At 44.2% G+C, this 16,771-nt stretch overlaps 1 protein-coding gene across 4 annotated transcripts in view; it reads right to left on the reverse strand.

The window, feature by feature from the left end:
- The window catches only part of mob2a (MOB kinase activator 2a), an 81,268-nt gene that overhangs the window by 21,517 nt on the left and 42,980 nt on the right, over positions 1–16,771 (reverse strand). The window lies entirely within an intron of this gene.

The following is a 16,771-nucleotide window of genomic DNA, read 5'->3' on the forward strand; positions in this document are numbered from 1 at the left end:
GAATCAATGTCCTCCATCTATCCCGGTTTTGTGCATCCTCTTCTCTCACACCAGCTACCTTCATGTCCTCTTTGACCACATCCATAAACCTCCTCTTCGGTCTTCCTCACGGTCTTCTGCCTGGCAGTTCAAGGCTCAGCATCCTTCTCCCGATATAGTCACTCTCTCTCCTCTGGACATGTCCAACCCATCTCAGTCTGGTCTCTCTGACTTTTTCTCCAAAGCCTCTAATATGAGTTGTCCCTCTAATGTACTCATTCCTGATCCTATCCAACCTGGTCACTCCCAAAGAAAACCTGAACATCTTCAGCTCTGCTACCTCCAGCTCTGATTCCTGTCTTTTCTTCAGTGGCACTGTCTCCAGTCCAAACATCATGGCTGGTCTCACCACCCATGATGTTTATAATACTACTACTACTACTAATAATAATAATAATAATACATTTCATTTATAAGCGCCTTTCACTTGTTTTGTTCCCCACAATTATTTTGTGTTCACTTCAGCAACCAATATAAACATAGGCCTTGCAATAAGATATGAGCGCAAGTTCACTCACACGTGTTATGACTGCACATGGGAACTCCTAATTCACTGTGCCAGTGATATTCGAAAGGGTAATGTCCCACCAGTATCCCAAAATAACACAAGAGAACCCTGGAGTAAGCAAGGATATAAATACTGTAACATGAATGAAAAAGCATTGTTCACAAACTGCTTCAAAAGTGTCACAATTGGTGGTGAACAAACCAGAGCTCATGCATGTGTGGACTGTGAGGATATTCTACCTATTTGTGAAATTACACCTGCAGCTCCACTGTGACAGGATAACAGCAGCAAGACGTGTTGCCGCATTCCAACACTGAAGAACCAGTGAGACAATCAATCAAAGGCTGGATGAAAGCAAATGGTGAATTAACACGAATACCTACAGCTGCTTGTATGTGTTTGGGAATACGGGTATTGAACAAATTATCGTATATTTCATTTACATGTTACCTTTTGATTTGGTGTGATAGTGATGAGAAAACAATTTTCAATTTTTCATATAAGATGGACAGACCCACTACCACACACACACACGCACACACACACACGTTTTATTTAATGCACTTTCTTCTCGACAACGTTTTGCTTGAAAAAGGCCACACCTGTACCAGGTCAGGTTTTGTTGGCTGCAGGCTAAAAGTGAAAGTGCTGATATGGATGGTGCTCTAGAGCAGGGGTCGGGAACCTATGGCTCGCGAGCCATATATGGCTCTTTTGATGATTGCATATGGCTCGCCGATAAAACTAAAATATGTATTTACTTTTTCGTTTCGTCGGTTTTTTTCGTCGTTCATTTCCCGTTGGGGCTGCAGTTGGCAGAAAGCGCAATTTTGATTGGATGACACTGACCTAGAATGGCCGAAAGCGCCATGTTGATTGGATGATAGTGGCCGTCATGTTGAAACAGGTAAACGCCCCTTTAACTGAGCCCAACGAGTGCACTTCAGCGTGAATACACCGGTGTGTGTGCGGGGAACCGCATCGGGTGGGAGTGAGCTGGGGGGTGACGCAGCCTCCCTGGAAGTGTGACAGCGGGCGTCTGCGGAGGTCTTCAAGCCAGCTTTCGATCACCGAATGCGGGCGTGCACGGGGGAATCTCGGCCTGTTCCTTTTGAAATATTTTCAAAGTGTTTGAGCTCCAGCAAGACGGCGAGGAGAGAAAATGTTCTGATTCTAATTTGCAATGAAACAATACCATCGATGAAACAGTCGAATGTCAGTGACATTTTAACAAGCCCCATGTTAACGTTAGCATCGACATACTTCTGCAAGAAGTAGATTGCAGATAGCAAGTGTGGAAGCTTATGAGCCGTGTGCAGGCTAACTAGCAGTAACTTCGCCTCTGGACCGGCAAATTGAATTTCATTCCGATCGTTTTCTTGGAATTTTACCAAACATGAGGAACGGAAAACCATTCATGTTAACGGTGACTACTATCACAAAGTTATTTTAAATAATGCATTCTGATATTTTGTTGAAAAGTGTCCGCGTGTGCGCGCGCACGCGCGCGTTTGTATGTGCGCGCACGCGTGCGCGTGCGTGTGGCTCTCGCTGAAAAACATTTCTAAATATTTTACTTTTATGGCTCTCTCAGTCAAAAAGGTTCCCGACCCCTGCTCTAGAGTTTTGACCGCACTTCCAAGTCTTACACAACATCTGATGTGGATGGAAACAAAAGGCCACATTCCATTGTTAGGGAAGTTTTTTTTTCTTTGCCTATGTCACACAATTGCCTTCCTTTCCCCAGTCCAGACGAGACATGCATCACAACACTCGCCACCTTCTCGAACAAGAACAGATGTTACTGTGCATTGTATTATGTATACCTGCTTCCTCATGGGCTTCCTTGAAATATAATGAGTATGTGTGCTAAAAGGAATGTCTGGAAAAGGCAAACACACACAACAGTCTAATTGACAGGCAAAAAAAGTAACTGGAATAAAATTGGAGTCAGAAAATTATTAGAGAATAAATATTGTTTGAATTACATAATCAAGAAAAATGACAGAATGAAATGACTGACTATAAATAATGTGTAAGGACAACAAGTAATGTGTAGAGGGAAAAAAACAGCACTGTTAATACCATTGACTACAAAAGCCTTATGCAAATGTTGAGAATTCTCTTTTTGATGACGGATGAAGACGCTTAGCTTTATTCTGTCCAATGAAGAACTGAAGAGCCAAAATAATTGCCCTGTCTGATAACTTAGAGCACAAGTTAAAGAGGCCGCAGAGGAAAACAATGCTAGCAATTCAACTCGTGATGGTGTTGACGTCAAAACACCACATTTAAGAGGTGTGTGTTGAAATGAATATACCGTTTTGGAATTTTAAAGACTCTAGCAAACCTTTTGTCGATCCAGTGACACAGGATGCAAACATCGACACGTGACATGCAACCAAAAAGCTAGCGACATGAAAATTTGCCTTTGTTTGTCTGTTTTATTTGTATTTATTTTAAATGAATGCCACAACTACTTAGAATGAGCAGGAGATTGGCTGCCTGTAGCAGTCCATGCACTGCTAGAATAAAGGTCTGGCAGGCTCAACGGGTTGGGCTTGAAAGTGGTCAATCCACCTGGTGAAAACAAAAACACTTCTGGTCCCAGGCCATTATTTGCATCAGATATGCCTTGGGGAATGATGACATCTCAACAGCTGCCACTTCTTCTCAGTGTGCCCCATTAATTTAGGCACCACACAGTGCCTCTTAGAGGACAAATAATTAAAAAAATGCAGGAACAGCCGTTTTTTTTAACGACACAATATGTTATTTACTTTCATTACGATGTTTGTTTTGAGTGGTTGAATAATAAATAATAAATGTCTTTACAAGGGAAAGTCATTGGCAGGTCTGGTGTGCATTTTAAAGCTAGCTTTTTTAGTCTTATTCTTTTCCTTTCGGCTTTTCCCTTCAAGGGGACGCCACAGCGAATCAGTGTTCTCCATCTTCAGAGGTTTGATTCACATGTTTGTTTTGGCCAAGCTTTTACGTCGGATGCCCTTCCTGACACAACCGTCTGTATTTATCCGGGCTTGGGACGGGCACAAGAAGACACTGGCTTATGTCCCTTGTGGCTACAGAACAAGCACTTCTATGATTTTTCAGTCATTTTGGTTTATGCATTTGAACAGAGATTATTTTCACAAAGTTGCTAGAAAGCTAAACTTCTCAAAACAGTGGGGAAAAACACTAAGTTTTATGGAATATCTTTTCTCAAATTTCATTGAAATGTATGGGGCAGTTTTTGTGAAATGCTGCTTAGCAATGACAAAGAAATTAAAGAAGAAAAAAAATGTTATGCATCGAAGAAATAAAGGGTTTATTTCAGCCACCCCTCTGCCCCCATGTTTTCCCTGAGGTCAGTATTCTGGGTGTGGTGCAGTGTGTTTAGGCAAGGTCTAGGCAAGACCAGAGAAAAAAGTCCACACTGAAAGTCTTTTGAACCCCAGGATTTTCTATGGTTCTGTAGAAAAGTTAAGGGCCCAACAAAAGTTTTGGCAGTGAATCTAGTCACCGGGAATGTGATACAAAGTAAACATTTGATTATTGGTTGTAATGTTGTTAACGTGATAATCGGAGTAAACTCAGATAACCTACAAGATAAAAACAAATTTTCTTTGGACTTGAAGAAGAAGAGTTACATTTTAATTTTGGGGGGATGATTACAAGAAAGAGTCAACTCAAAGGCTCTCTGGTTAATGAACTACTTAAAAGCAATCAGACCAACACATTCACGCCTCCGCTCCAGGCATTAAACAGTACACAAACCAGACCTCAGCATTAATTAAGCATTAGTTGGAACAATGCTTGGCACTTTAGTTTTCATTTCACTAAATTAAACCAAAGGAGTACTCCCCACCTTCAAGGCCTCAACTTACGTTCGTATTTGCTTTTGCACTGTTTTGTCCCTGGGTTAATTTCATTGCTCTGCGTTCCTGTAGGCAGGGCTGCATGCTGTGACACGCCATGGCTCCCTTGATCATACAGAGTGGCTCAAGAAAATATAAGACAAGGAGTACCGAGCATGAACAGCCAAGTCTCTTACATGTAAGCAATATGGTTTCTCTTGTTTGACAGGTAGGTAGGACCACCACTAAAACAATTTCAGAAATAACATTGAAATGATAACAATTAATTATGATTGGTAGAAATGAATCTGTGGCAACATCATTACTGGCATCAGCTTCAGGTACATGGCACCACACCAGGCCTTAACAGCATGGGTTTTACAACAAAGAGGCAAAATGAGAAATATCAGACGTGTGTCCTCAAAGTGAGCATCTCTACGGACCTAGAGACGACACACTGAAACATAGAGTAGACAAGGTGACAGTAAATAAGTGTAATAAGATTGCAGAGGGATGAGGAGAAGCTACAGAAGTTGTTCAACATGTGAGTTGTCTCAGCATGCCCTGGACACACGCTCATTCTTCCTTTCTGCATTCCTTGCCCGGGCGAGTCTCAGTCTATCTCACAATTTCCCACCTCGGCAGTTAAACACTTATCTGTCAAGTGTAAAATATAAACACGGGCTGCCAAGTAACAAACACCATTTGCTGTCAGGTTGCAGGAGAGATGGTGACCTCTGCAACACAAACTGGCTTTATCTCACTTCCCAGTTTCCAGGTGAGCCAGTCGAGGGCCCGCAGGTCATACAGGAGTGATAATTGTTTTTTGTCTCCTGCCAGTCAATACAGTACGGTATTGAAATGGTCACATCTTGCCCAAAATCAGTTGGGATACATTCCAGACAAAGACCAGACTGTTTTTCTCCCTCTTTTGCACCTTCCTGACCAAGGCGGTCAAACAGCCGACTGTCTTATTGTAGGCATGTCATGTGTGGATTTGTTTCCACAATATGGTCCCAAACGACTCAGAGTATCTTAAATATTGAAGTTGTTCAATGTATCTGTGCACCAGTTCTCATCCGCAACCTAAACGGAAAAATTATAGTCTTGCACTGTAATGGAAAAAGTGGTTACTGACATGCTTCCCAGAGCACAGATAATCCCTTAAAATGAGAAAGAACATGGATTCTCCACGGAAGACTCAATGACCATGACACTAGCACACATAAACCTGAAATTATGGATATTTGCCTTGATTCCCCCGGTGCAGACAAAGTTCAAAATTGTTCCCTGAACCAAAGCAAAACACTGCCTTGAGGTTTCACTTTCAACTGTAACTAATTAATCTGAACAACCTTGTTTTCACATTGAACCTAGTCACTGAAAAATTGGGTGTGAGAGCAATGCTGTCACCTGCTGTCACAAAATGGGACTGCAAACAGTTCTTTTGACAGATGACAAACGAGCAAGCAAGCTTCTATTTTTCTGTAGATGAAGGCTGAAAAAGCTGGACATGGACGAATGCCAACTACTTGAAAAGGTATTGGAATGAATGAATACACTTTGAAAATAAACTGTGATTAACTTTTCCCAGCTGGTAGCAATCAAGCAAAAGTGAAAACAGCAAAAACAGTGCTAACTAGTGAGGCAATATTGGAGTGGGTGGAGCTTCCCAGGTCACTCATTCATTTTGTCAACAGGCGGCCTTTTTGATATTTACTGTCCACTGAAAATGACATCACAGTGCTTGGGGCTCAGCCGAGCAATCTTTGCTCAGCTTCAGAAAACAGCTCGGCCCCGAGCAGGATTTTACTTCAACACCTTAAACAAGTCTATATTAAGGACTAATAAAAGCTTTTGTTCTCAGTAATAATTTTTTTCAATTAAATAAATGACTTTTAATTCATTCACTGTCATTCCAGAATTTATTCGGGAATTGAAAATATGACGTGAAGCGCCATTCCCGAATGTGTTCAGGTTTTGGTTTTTCATGCGAGGGGGGTGCCAATAAAGCGCTGGTCAGACCTCTAGCCATGTGTTTATTCTCCCACGAGGGGCAGCATTTACCTTTTTACAGCCGCCCCCACTTGCACCTCATATTACTCCAGACCCTCTCTCTCTTGGCAGTCCATCGAAGTCGAAGATGACGTCGCTTCCATTGCTTTGTGGGGTATTGGACAGTGGTTATCGGCGCTGGCGTCGATGCCACTGTAGGTGACTATGAAGCCCGATTCTGGAGCCACAAATCCTGCCACATTCAGGACATGTGAGGACAGGACCGGGCTGGCGAGGCGGTACTGAAGCAGCACAGAGGTGTCTTTGCTCGCGCCGCACGATCCTCCTCTGGGTGTGTTTGTTTTCAAGTTGTGTCACTCCTTCGTGGCATAAGGAACGCCACAGTGGCCTGTTAGCTGCAGCAGACTCCAGATCGCTGGGCTTGATGTTGCATTTCTGTTTAAGCTGGTCTTTGTATCGCAGTTTAGGACCACCAGGCTTCCTATTTGCTGACAGGAGTTGTCCATAAAGCACCTGCCGAGGCAAGCGGCAGCTAGGCATCCGGATGACATGTCCAACCCACCGGAGTTGCCTCTTTGCCAGTATAGCCTCGATACTGGTGGAGGCGGTGCGTTGAAGGATGTCAGTGTGTGGGACATGATCCTGCCAGGTGATGCAAAGGATTCGTTGGAGGCACCTGATGTGGAATGCATCAAGGCGTCTCACATGGCGTCGATAGATGGTCCAGGCTTCTGCGCCATATAGCAGCGTGGACACACACACTGCTTGGTAGACTGCGACTTTTGTTGGAGTTCTTAAGTGGTTGTTTTCGAACACACGAGTACGCAATCTGCCAAAAGCTTTGGAGGCTTGATGGATGCGGGCCTGGACGTCGTCGTCAATTAGACAGGAGGGTGTTAGAATGCTGCCGAGGTAGCTGAATTGTTGGACAACCTTGAGGGGTGTGCCACTGAGGGTGAACGCTGGGGTAGGAGAACTCTCTTTTGCCATGACCTCCGTCTACCGAGTGATCGGTAGACGGAGGACATGGTATCAAGGGCATGTTGCATGGCAGCTGGGCTGTGGGCCAACAGAGCACAATCATCTGCATACTGTAGCTCGTGGATGTCGCTGATCAGGGTCTTGGTCTTGGCCTGTAGGCGTCTGATGTTGAACAGGCTACCATCCAGGCGGAATTGGATTTGTACGCCGCCACCTTCCTGGATGGACTTATGGAAGAGGAGCGTAGCTGCCATCAGGAACAGGTTGAATATAGCTGGGGCCAGTACACAGCCCTGCTTCACCCCGGCTTCCACAGGGAACGGGGAAGATTGCTGGCCACCAACAAGTACAGTTGCTTGCATGCCGCTGTGGAACTGTTTTAGGATGCCGAGAAATTTGGAGGGAACGGCAAATTTCTGCAGTATGGTCCAGAGAATGTCACGGTTAACTGTGTCAAATGCCTTTGTAAGGTCGATGAAGGTGATATAGAGGTCCTTGTTTTGTTCCTTGCATTTCTCCTGAACTTGGCGCGCAGCGAAGATCATGTCCAGAGTGCTTCGATCCTTCCTGAAACCGCATTGTGTCTCTGGGAGGATGTCTTCGGTAATGTGCGATGTAAGACGGAACAGCATTACTTTTGCAAGAATCTTGCCAGCAACAGAAAGTAGGGAGATAACACGGCTGTTGCCACAGACTGACTTGTCCCCCTTCCTTTTATAAATGGTAACAATGTTGCTGTCTTTTCATTCCTGAGGAAGTGTCCCGTTTCGCCAGATGTTGCAGATTAGGTGGTAAAGCTTCCGTGTCAGGAGGTAACCGCCGCTCTTGAAGACCTCAGCTGGAAGTCCATCAGGGCCAGGGCTTTTGTTGTTTTTAAGGCTCCGGATTGCAGAGAGGACCTCTGTGAACTGAGGAGGTTCATCAAGGGAGGGAACTGATGGAAGCTCTGGGAGGGAGTCAAGGACAGATGTCTGAAGGGTTTACTTGGTTGAGCAGGGAGTCAAAGTGCTCTGCCCAGCGCTCAAGTATTAGCTGTTTGTCCTTCAGTAGTACAGAACCGTCTGCAGATTTAACTGGGACAATGTGTTGTCTTCGTGGGCCGTGCAGGGATTTTACAGCATCATAGAAGGCGTGGGTGTTGTTGTTGTCTGCATGCCTCTGGATTTCTTGGGCCTTGCTGAGCCACCACTTGTTCTCCATCATCCTCAGCTGTTTCTGTGTTTCACCACGGATGGCCTTGTAGTGAGAGAGGCGAAGTGGAGAATGAGGGTTGGAGAGAAGTGTGGTATGAGCTTTGCGCTTGGCTTCCAGAAGCTCCTGTATGGCAGCTGAGCTGTTATCGAACCAGTCTTGATGACGTTTCTGAGTGAAGCCGATGGTCTCAGAGGCAGCTTGATGAATTGTTGTCCTCAATTTTTTCCACCTGCTTTCAATATCAAGGTCACCGTTACTTGTGTCCTTGTCCAGGCTGGCAAGTCCCTCTGCCAGCTTGTTGCGGTAGCTGGCTGCACACTCTGGGGACTCCAGGGCCCTGGTGTTAAGACGCCTTTGGGGTTGCTGTTTCTTGTGAGGAGGTCGAATTCTCAGCTTGAGCCTGGACTTGATCAGTTGATGATCAGTCCAGCATTCAGCCCCACGCATGGCCCGTGTGATGCAGACGTCATTTTGGTCTCGTTGCCTTGTGATGATGTAGTCCAGTAAGTGCCAATGTTTGGACCTGGGGTGCATCCATGATGTGATGTATTTCTTTTTCAGTTGAAAGATGGTGTTAGTTACAATCAACTGATGCTCAGAGCATAGAGTGAGGAGTCGGAGGCCATTGCTGTTTATTTTCCCCGTCCCGTGTCTTCCGATTACTTGTTTCCAGAGCCTGGCATCAGTACCTACTTGGGCATTGAAGTCACCCATCAGAACAAGTTTATCAGAGGCAGGGATTTTGGATATGGTAGCATCCAGGGACTCGTAGAAGGCATCTTTGGTGTTGTCGTCAGCATCCAAGGTGGGAGCATAGGCGCTGATTAAAGTTGCGAAACGACCTTTTACCAGGGGAATACGCCAGGTCATAAGCCGTTCACTGATGCCTTGGGGGGACTCAGGGATGTTACTGAGTAAGCTGCTTTTCACAGCAAACCCAACTCCATGTAGTCTTCGCTCATTCTCTGGGAGACCCTTCCAGAAGAAGGTGTAGCCCTCACCAACTTCTGTGAGTGAATCCTCGCCTGAGAACCGAGTCTCACTGAGTGCGCCAATATCGATGTTGTACCTCCTGAGCTCATGTGCGATGAGGGCAGTTCGTCTTCGAGGTCTCTCCATCCCGTCTCGAGCATCGAGGAGGGTGCGAACATTCCAGGAAGCCAGGTTCATAGTCATTAATTTATTTATATTTCGTTTTCGACCGCAGAGGGGGGATGCCTTGGTGGCTGCGGTGGGCCACCCAGGTGTGGTGGAACAAGCAATGTTTAGGTCACCTTTTCTAGACCCTTCCCCTATAAGGGGTGAGCAGTGCGGACCCTGAATAGGGTTGCTCAGACGCACAGGATGCTGCCGAAGGATAATGTTGCTCCATCCCATCTTCGCAACGACCGTCAATCCTGTACCGCCCCTGTGTAGGAATCAAGCTAGAAGCTTCCAGTCACATCCATGACCTGCCCCCGTCACTTTATCCTATCGCCAGTGGACTTATATGGTGGAAGCTGGAACCTGCGCTACTAGTGGATTTAGTGTGAGGAACGGGGCGCGCAATTTCTTCCCCCACATACTTGGCCGCACCCGCTGTATTCCAGTGGCAAGAGTGAGGACTCAAGACGACCTTCAGGTGAGTGCGGTTGCAAGGGGCTGCCGGTGGTCCGATCTGTTGGACTCCGCCTACGCCTACCCCCGGGTGCGGATTTGGGATCACTCTTTGTCTGGCCTCTACCCTCCGACCTGTTCGGCTTGGGTGACCCTTCCAGGAGTACAAGACTCCAGCCAACATAGCTCTCGGGGTCATGGAGACGCCCAAAGTGCCTCACCACGATAAGGTGGTGATCCCAGTCGAGGCACACTCCAGACCCATATAACTTAGGAATTACATCTTTTTTTTTCTAATGAAAAAAGAGAGTCTAATGTTGAATGAAAACGACAAATACCCTGGCGCTGGAGTGTACACATTATTGCACATCGTCTGACAGTGGATGAGTTAATGAGACCAACTATTCATGTGAAGAAGCTGATGCTGCACAAGGAGTTTGTCAGAATTAGAAAAAATGGGAAGGGTGCAGGAGCATGGCTCCGTTTGAAGGAAAGCTCATGGCATCAGTGGAAGGTGGAAACTAAAAATGGTGGTGGGGTTGCAGTCAAACATCCTACAGTTTGCATTGGCGCATAACAGTTGGGGTGTGTGAAAGATCCTCATGAAATACAGGATGGAGTCAGGAAGCATAGGGGAGGTGGTGGAGAAAACATTTGGGGTAGCGCCCATGTTTGCACAGGAAGCGTGTGCGATGTGTGAGTGAGTGAGGTGGAGCATGATGGCTTGGGGAGAAACAGCTCTCTTTTCACGACCTCTGAGAAGGACCAACATTGCAAAAGAAATAAAAAAATGCCAGTTTGAAGTTGCATACATACAGGTCACTAAACCGTCATTGCTTCAAAAGAAGAGACGATCGGGCTGGTTAGTGTAGAATTGATGAAAAGGTTTCTTCAGCCGTCATCTGTACTTTGTTGAAGGTGTCGGACGTTTCGCTTCTTATCCAAGATGCTTCTTCAGCGAACTAAAAGTTCGTTTTCATCTTGGATAAGAAGCGAAACATCCGACACCTTAAAGAAAGTACAGATGACGGCTAAAGAAACCTTTTCATCGATGGAGCACTCCTGTACGACTGAGAGCTTACACAGACTTAGTGTAGAATTGTATTTCCTGCAGTGTGGCTGTACAAGTGTCCCATGGTGTAGCTCATTAACTCCCGAGTGAGACCGTTTAGTCATTTACGAAGGCAAGAAAAAATGTTTATACTTAATTTATTCCCAGACGCATTTTACAATAGTACACAAATCGATGAGGTTTCTTCAGCCGTCATCTGTACTTTTTTGAAGGTTTCAGCTATCATAGGTCCCTACTCTCAGGTTGGGGGGAGCAGAGAACCACTCCCTGTGGCCCCACTGATTGTTCCTACATTCCTGACTGACGTTAGTCAGGAATGTAGGAACAATCAGACCTATCATAGCTGTGTCCGGCGCCGCCATGTCTGGACATTACGGACATTATAAATAGGGCCGATATAACCAGTAAGACTTTAGTTCGCTGACGAAGCCTCTTGGATAGGAGGTGAAACGTCCGAAACCTTCAAAAAATTACAGATGACGGCTGAAGAAACCTTCTCATCGATGGACCACTCCTGTACGATTGAGAGCTTATACAGACGAAATAGTACACAAATGTTATGACAAAGGATGTTACCATAATGTACAGAATTTTCCTTTATCAAAGGAAACCTGACTTGAGAGTGGAAGTTTAACCCCCGCCAATGATTTACAATAACAAGTTCTTTGGGTCGAAACACAGCATTCTGATTAATATTGCATTTGTGAATTATGAGTTGAGCAGTTAAATCTAACTCTCACCTTTTTGGAAGCTGAGCCATGATTGATATACCAAAACCGCAGTATTAAGCAGAATACTGTGTTTAGACTAGTGGAAGAAAATGGATGGCATTTCTGTGAAGAACATTTTTGGGTTTATTTCCCAAGGGAAAATTTTCACTTGAGGAGTAAGTGAACATGAGATACAAGATTAGGCTCACGTGCATGGACAGTTACATGAGAAAGTAACGTTGAAAAATAGTCTGCATGACACAGTGGTGTGAGAGTCAGAAGCTGTAAGGAATACCATAAGGAACTACCATAACAGCTTACAGGACAATGGTTTGACAAGATCCTTCAGTGCACAAGTCACATCACATTAGTGTGCTGGTTGTGTTTCTAGGGATATTACATAACTGAAGTCTTCACAGAGGAACAACAATTAGGGAACGATGAAAATGTTTCTTCAGTCGTCATCTGTACTTCTTTGAAGGTGCCGGACGTTTCGCTTCTTATCCAAGATGCTTCGTCAGCGAACTAAAGTCTTACTGGTAGTTTCGGCCCTATATACAGTAAAGTCTCGTTATATCGATATTCTCGGGAGTCGGAAAAAATATCGATATAACCGGACTATCGATATATCCGATCCTGCGGCATGTAAATTTTCTCCTTGCGTTCATAGAAATAGTATCGTAATAAGCAGTACTATCGATATAACCGATATCGATATAACGAGACTTTACTGTATATCCCTACTGTCCAGGACTATGCTATGCCGGACTATGCTATGATTGGTCCCTGCTCTCAGGTTTATCAACATCGCAGGGATAATACTAGTAGGCCTCAATCGGCAGTACATATGCACCTAAAAGCTAACAACCACTCATTTGACCACAATGAGGTTAAATTCTTCGCGAAAGAAAATAGATGGTTTGAAAGGGGAGTAAAAGAAGCTATTTTCATAAAACAGCAAAATCTTTCATTAAACCGACATGGTGGAGTGAGGTTCAATTTGGATCGTTCGTACAACAGACTGCTTAGGCAACATAGGCTTAGTTACCCTGATGAGGTGATACCAGAGCAAATGGGGCAATCAGGCCAGTCGTAGAACTCATATTCAGGCAGGACAATAGAAGCAATCAGTCAGGACAATAAAGGTAATGAATGGAGCCGCAGGGAGTTGTCCTCTGCTCCTCCCCACCTGAGAGCAGGGACCAATCATAGCAGAGTCCGGCACCGCCACGTCTGGACAGTAGTGATATATATAGGGTCGAAACTACCAGTAAGACTTTAGTTCGCTGACGAAGCATCTTGGATAAGAAGCGAAACGTTCGACACCTTCAAAGAAGTACAGATGACGGCTGAAGAAACCTTTTCATTGATGGACCACTCCTGCACGACTGAGAGCTTACACAGACGAACATAGAGGGAACAAAAGATGAAAGGAGATGTTTAGGGGAGCCCCATTTCAAAGGGAATTGACTAAATTCCTCATTGAGGCAAATACTGAACCTGAAATTATTTCACCCAGAGTGACAACCATGTTTGTAAAAGCAGTCCAGAAGGAAGTAAGAAAACCATCTTGGCAAAAGCTTCTGAGCAATTAATTTAGATTTCTGATAGTCAAGATACACATTTAACAACTGTAGTACCCTGAGACAAGTATAAAAAAAAGCACTTGCGTTCTTGAATGGAAATGCTTCAACGGTTGTCTCAGAATCAGAAATTGTTGCATATGCTGGTGGTGTTTCTAATATGGCTGAACTGGGAACAAATGTTTAAAAGGTGCTGCCACCATTATGTTTTGAGTAATTAAGTGTGGAAGAATGTCAATGATATCCTTATCTGGTAAACCGTTTGAGATAGACAGTAGAAATGGGTCGCATGGTTTCTTTGCGACGTTGATTTAAGATGTCAGTTTTTTATCAAACATAGGGAAATGCATGATAATGCATTTGAGCACAATGCAGGTGGTATTTAAGTACATGACATGACAGTCACATTTAAACATGTTTAAAAATGTGATGATATTTCCTTTAGGAAAATTATTGCAAATGAAATGACTAAACAAGAGTGTTGGATGAAAAATCTTGGACAAAGACAATACTGTACCAGATAAGTAATTAACGGGGTTTCAAATATTTCAGCGCCCTTCGTTAGCAGCCGTAGAAACACTTGTCAGGATGTATGATTGTCATTTAGTTGCTTAAATATTATTATAATCAAATTAAAATGTCGTGCCACAGGACAAGTGAAACGCTGTAAAGCTGTGACCCATGTATTGAACAGAGTACACCTCCCTTCAAAAATCCCATCACCAACCTGCTGCCGTTCTTATCACATCTTGGTCATGCTCAACTCATAACAAAGTCTGCATTGCAACAAGCAAAGTACTTAATGCAAAGCTTAAAACTTTAGTCCAAATTCCTCATTTCTACTCCTTTTATTTCGACGTGTGTGTATCCCAATCACACAAAAAAAATAAACAAAACATAAATGAATTGTGCACCAGACCAAAGATGACTAGACGAGATCTAACCACCTCCTGACGGTCAAGGAAACTATGAGCCATTGTCTAGGTTTCATCAAGTCTGGAAGGGATTTGAGGGCTGGGAAGTGGTTACACCCATGGACGTTTGGATGAGGAGGTGAAGAGCAGGCATGTGAATCAAAAATTGCCAACACAATAGCAATACAAACACCAAAATGGTAGAAAAATTGAGCTTGTATTAAGCACACCCAGAGAAGTCAGCTCTGGTAATGAAGGCATGCATTTCTACATGCACAGAGTACCGAGGTATGTGAACAATGAGGCACATTTTAGGAAGCTAGTTTAAAATAAGGCACTGAAAGTTTAGTCAATAGAGCAAACCCACAAATTCACCTCTTCTGGGATTTCGATTAGGGACCCCCAGTACTTGATAAAACACTCACCTGTTGTCCTGTTTACGCCAGAACATGGACAGTACTGCTTTAGTACCATTTGGTGGTAACGTGGCGTCATAAACAATTTGATGCCCTTTCCTGCCATTTTGGCATCTTTAGACAATTTGCAATGTTGGTATTTTAGCAAGAAACAAGAAGCCAATGCACAAAATTTGCTTTGGCATGTCACATAAAATGGTGCGGCGGACATGCACACGCACATGCACGCGCACGCGCACACACACACGCATGCACGCACACGCACGCACACACAGAAACACGTGCACACACACACACAGAAACACACACACACACACACGCGCGCGCGCGCACACACACACACACACACACAAACATGCGCACGCATGGTTAAGTAATCTAGTGGTGTGATGTGTTGCTGGACAGTGTCACTGAACTGCCAAATATATCATCCAGTGGCTGTATTTGAAATTCCTCACCAGCATGGTATGTCATGCTGAAACAGTGGGGGGACTGTGGACAACAGAGTGTTACTGTAATTATAAAAGTGATTCTCCATGTCATTTGGAACTGTTCTGCATTGAATTTTACATGCTGTTGTAATAAATACAGAATCTTGAACATGCTTTTATAATAATACATTTCATTTAACTATTGCTCCCCGTACATCTCAGTTTATATGCTGTAAATCTCACTGGGAGTACACATGGGGTGGTGACAGGTTTTTTTTTTCTTGTTGTCTTTAGTAGCAGTATATCCAGTAGGAGAAGCAACATGCTAGATTGATTTAACATATGATGCTGGCACTGCTGCCAAAGACATTGCAGCACCGAGGAAAATTACACCGCTGTGCAAGAAAATGTGTGCCAGACACACCAACTCAACACCACCTTCTCCAGTCTGTTGGGCTACACCACACCACCTTTTCCATTTTGTCTCCCAGGACAACCTCAATAAACATGAAGTGAGGTGCCAAAACGATTCCTGTCTCCCTTGAAATGGCCCTTTGTTCCAAGAGGGAGAAGAGAGGCTGTGGGTTGCTGCAGCCTTTCTAACACCCACTTCGCCTGACGTTGTTGTGGTGCTTTCATGCCTAGAGGTAACGCACAACTTTTACGTCTGGACGTGCAACTTTTACATGGGGCGTACAACTTCCAAAACGTCTCCACCCGGGTGGCCGACAACCCAAGAAAAAAAAACACAAAAAAACGAATGATTTTATTTCAAATCAAACGTTTGCTTTTTTTCAATAAAGCAAGCGTTTGAACAAAGATTTCGAAATTGGAATAAATTATTCTGATTTCAAAATCTTCGTTTGGTTTGGAGATATCGGAATTTGGGTTTGTTTGGCAATTTGCATACATGTCACGGCAGCCAATCAGAAGGCTTTCCCGACCGAGCGTTATAAGGTCGTGCATTTGCGTATCATTTTCCAAAGTCAACGCACAGAACATCAGCCCCAGAAGAAAGATTCAAAAAAAAAGAAGCTATCAAAAAGAAGCTACCAAAATATATGAGGCGACAAAACGTAAACGTACATTATCATTATTATTATTATTATTTCATCTGTTCTGCATGTCATGCATATTCGCATATTTGACAATAAAGCTGACTTTGCCTTTTTTTGATTATTCAGTGACTGTAAAGTGGCCTTGAGAGTTTTGAAAGGCGTTTAGAAATTAAATATGGATCATGGAGTTGCTTGTTCTGTAGCCACAGAGGGACACAAGCCAGTGTCTTCTTGTGCCGGTCCCAAGCCCGGATAAACACAGAGGGTTGTGTCAGTAAGGGCATCCGACGTAAAAGCTTGGCCAAAACAAACATGCGAATCAAACCTCTGAAGATGGAGGACACTGATTCGCTGTGGCGACCCCTTGAAGGGAAAAGCCGAAAGGAAAAGAAGATTAAA

Source organism: Hippocampus bargibanti, linkage group LG05 (genome assembly GCF_051943395.1).
Source record: "Hippocampus bargibanti isolate YZ-2025 linkage group LG05, ASM5194339v1, whole genome shotgun sequence".
Classification (NCBI taxonomy): Eukaryota; Metazoa; Chordata; class Actinopteri; order Syngnathiformes; family Syngnathidae; genus Hippocampus; species Hippocampus bargibanti.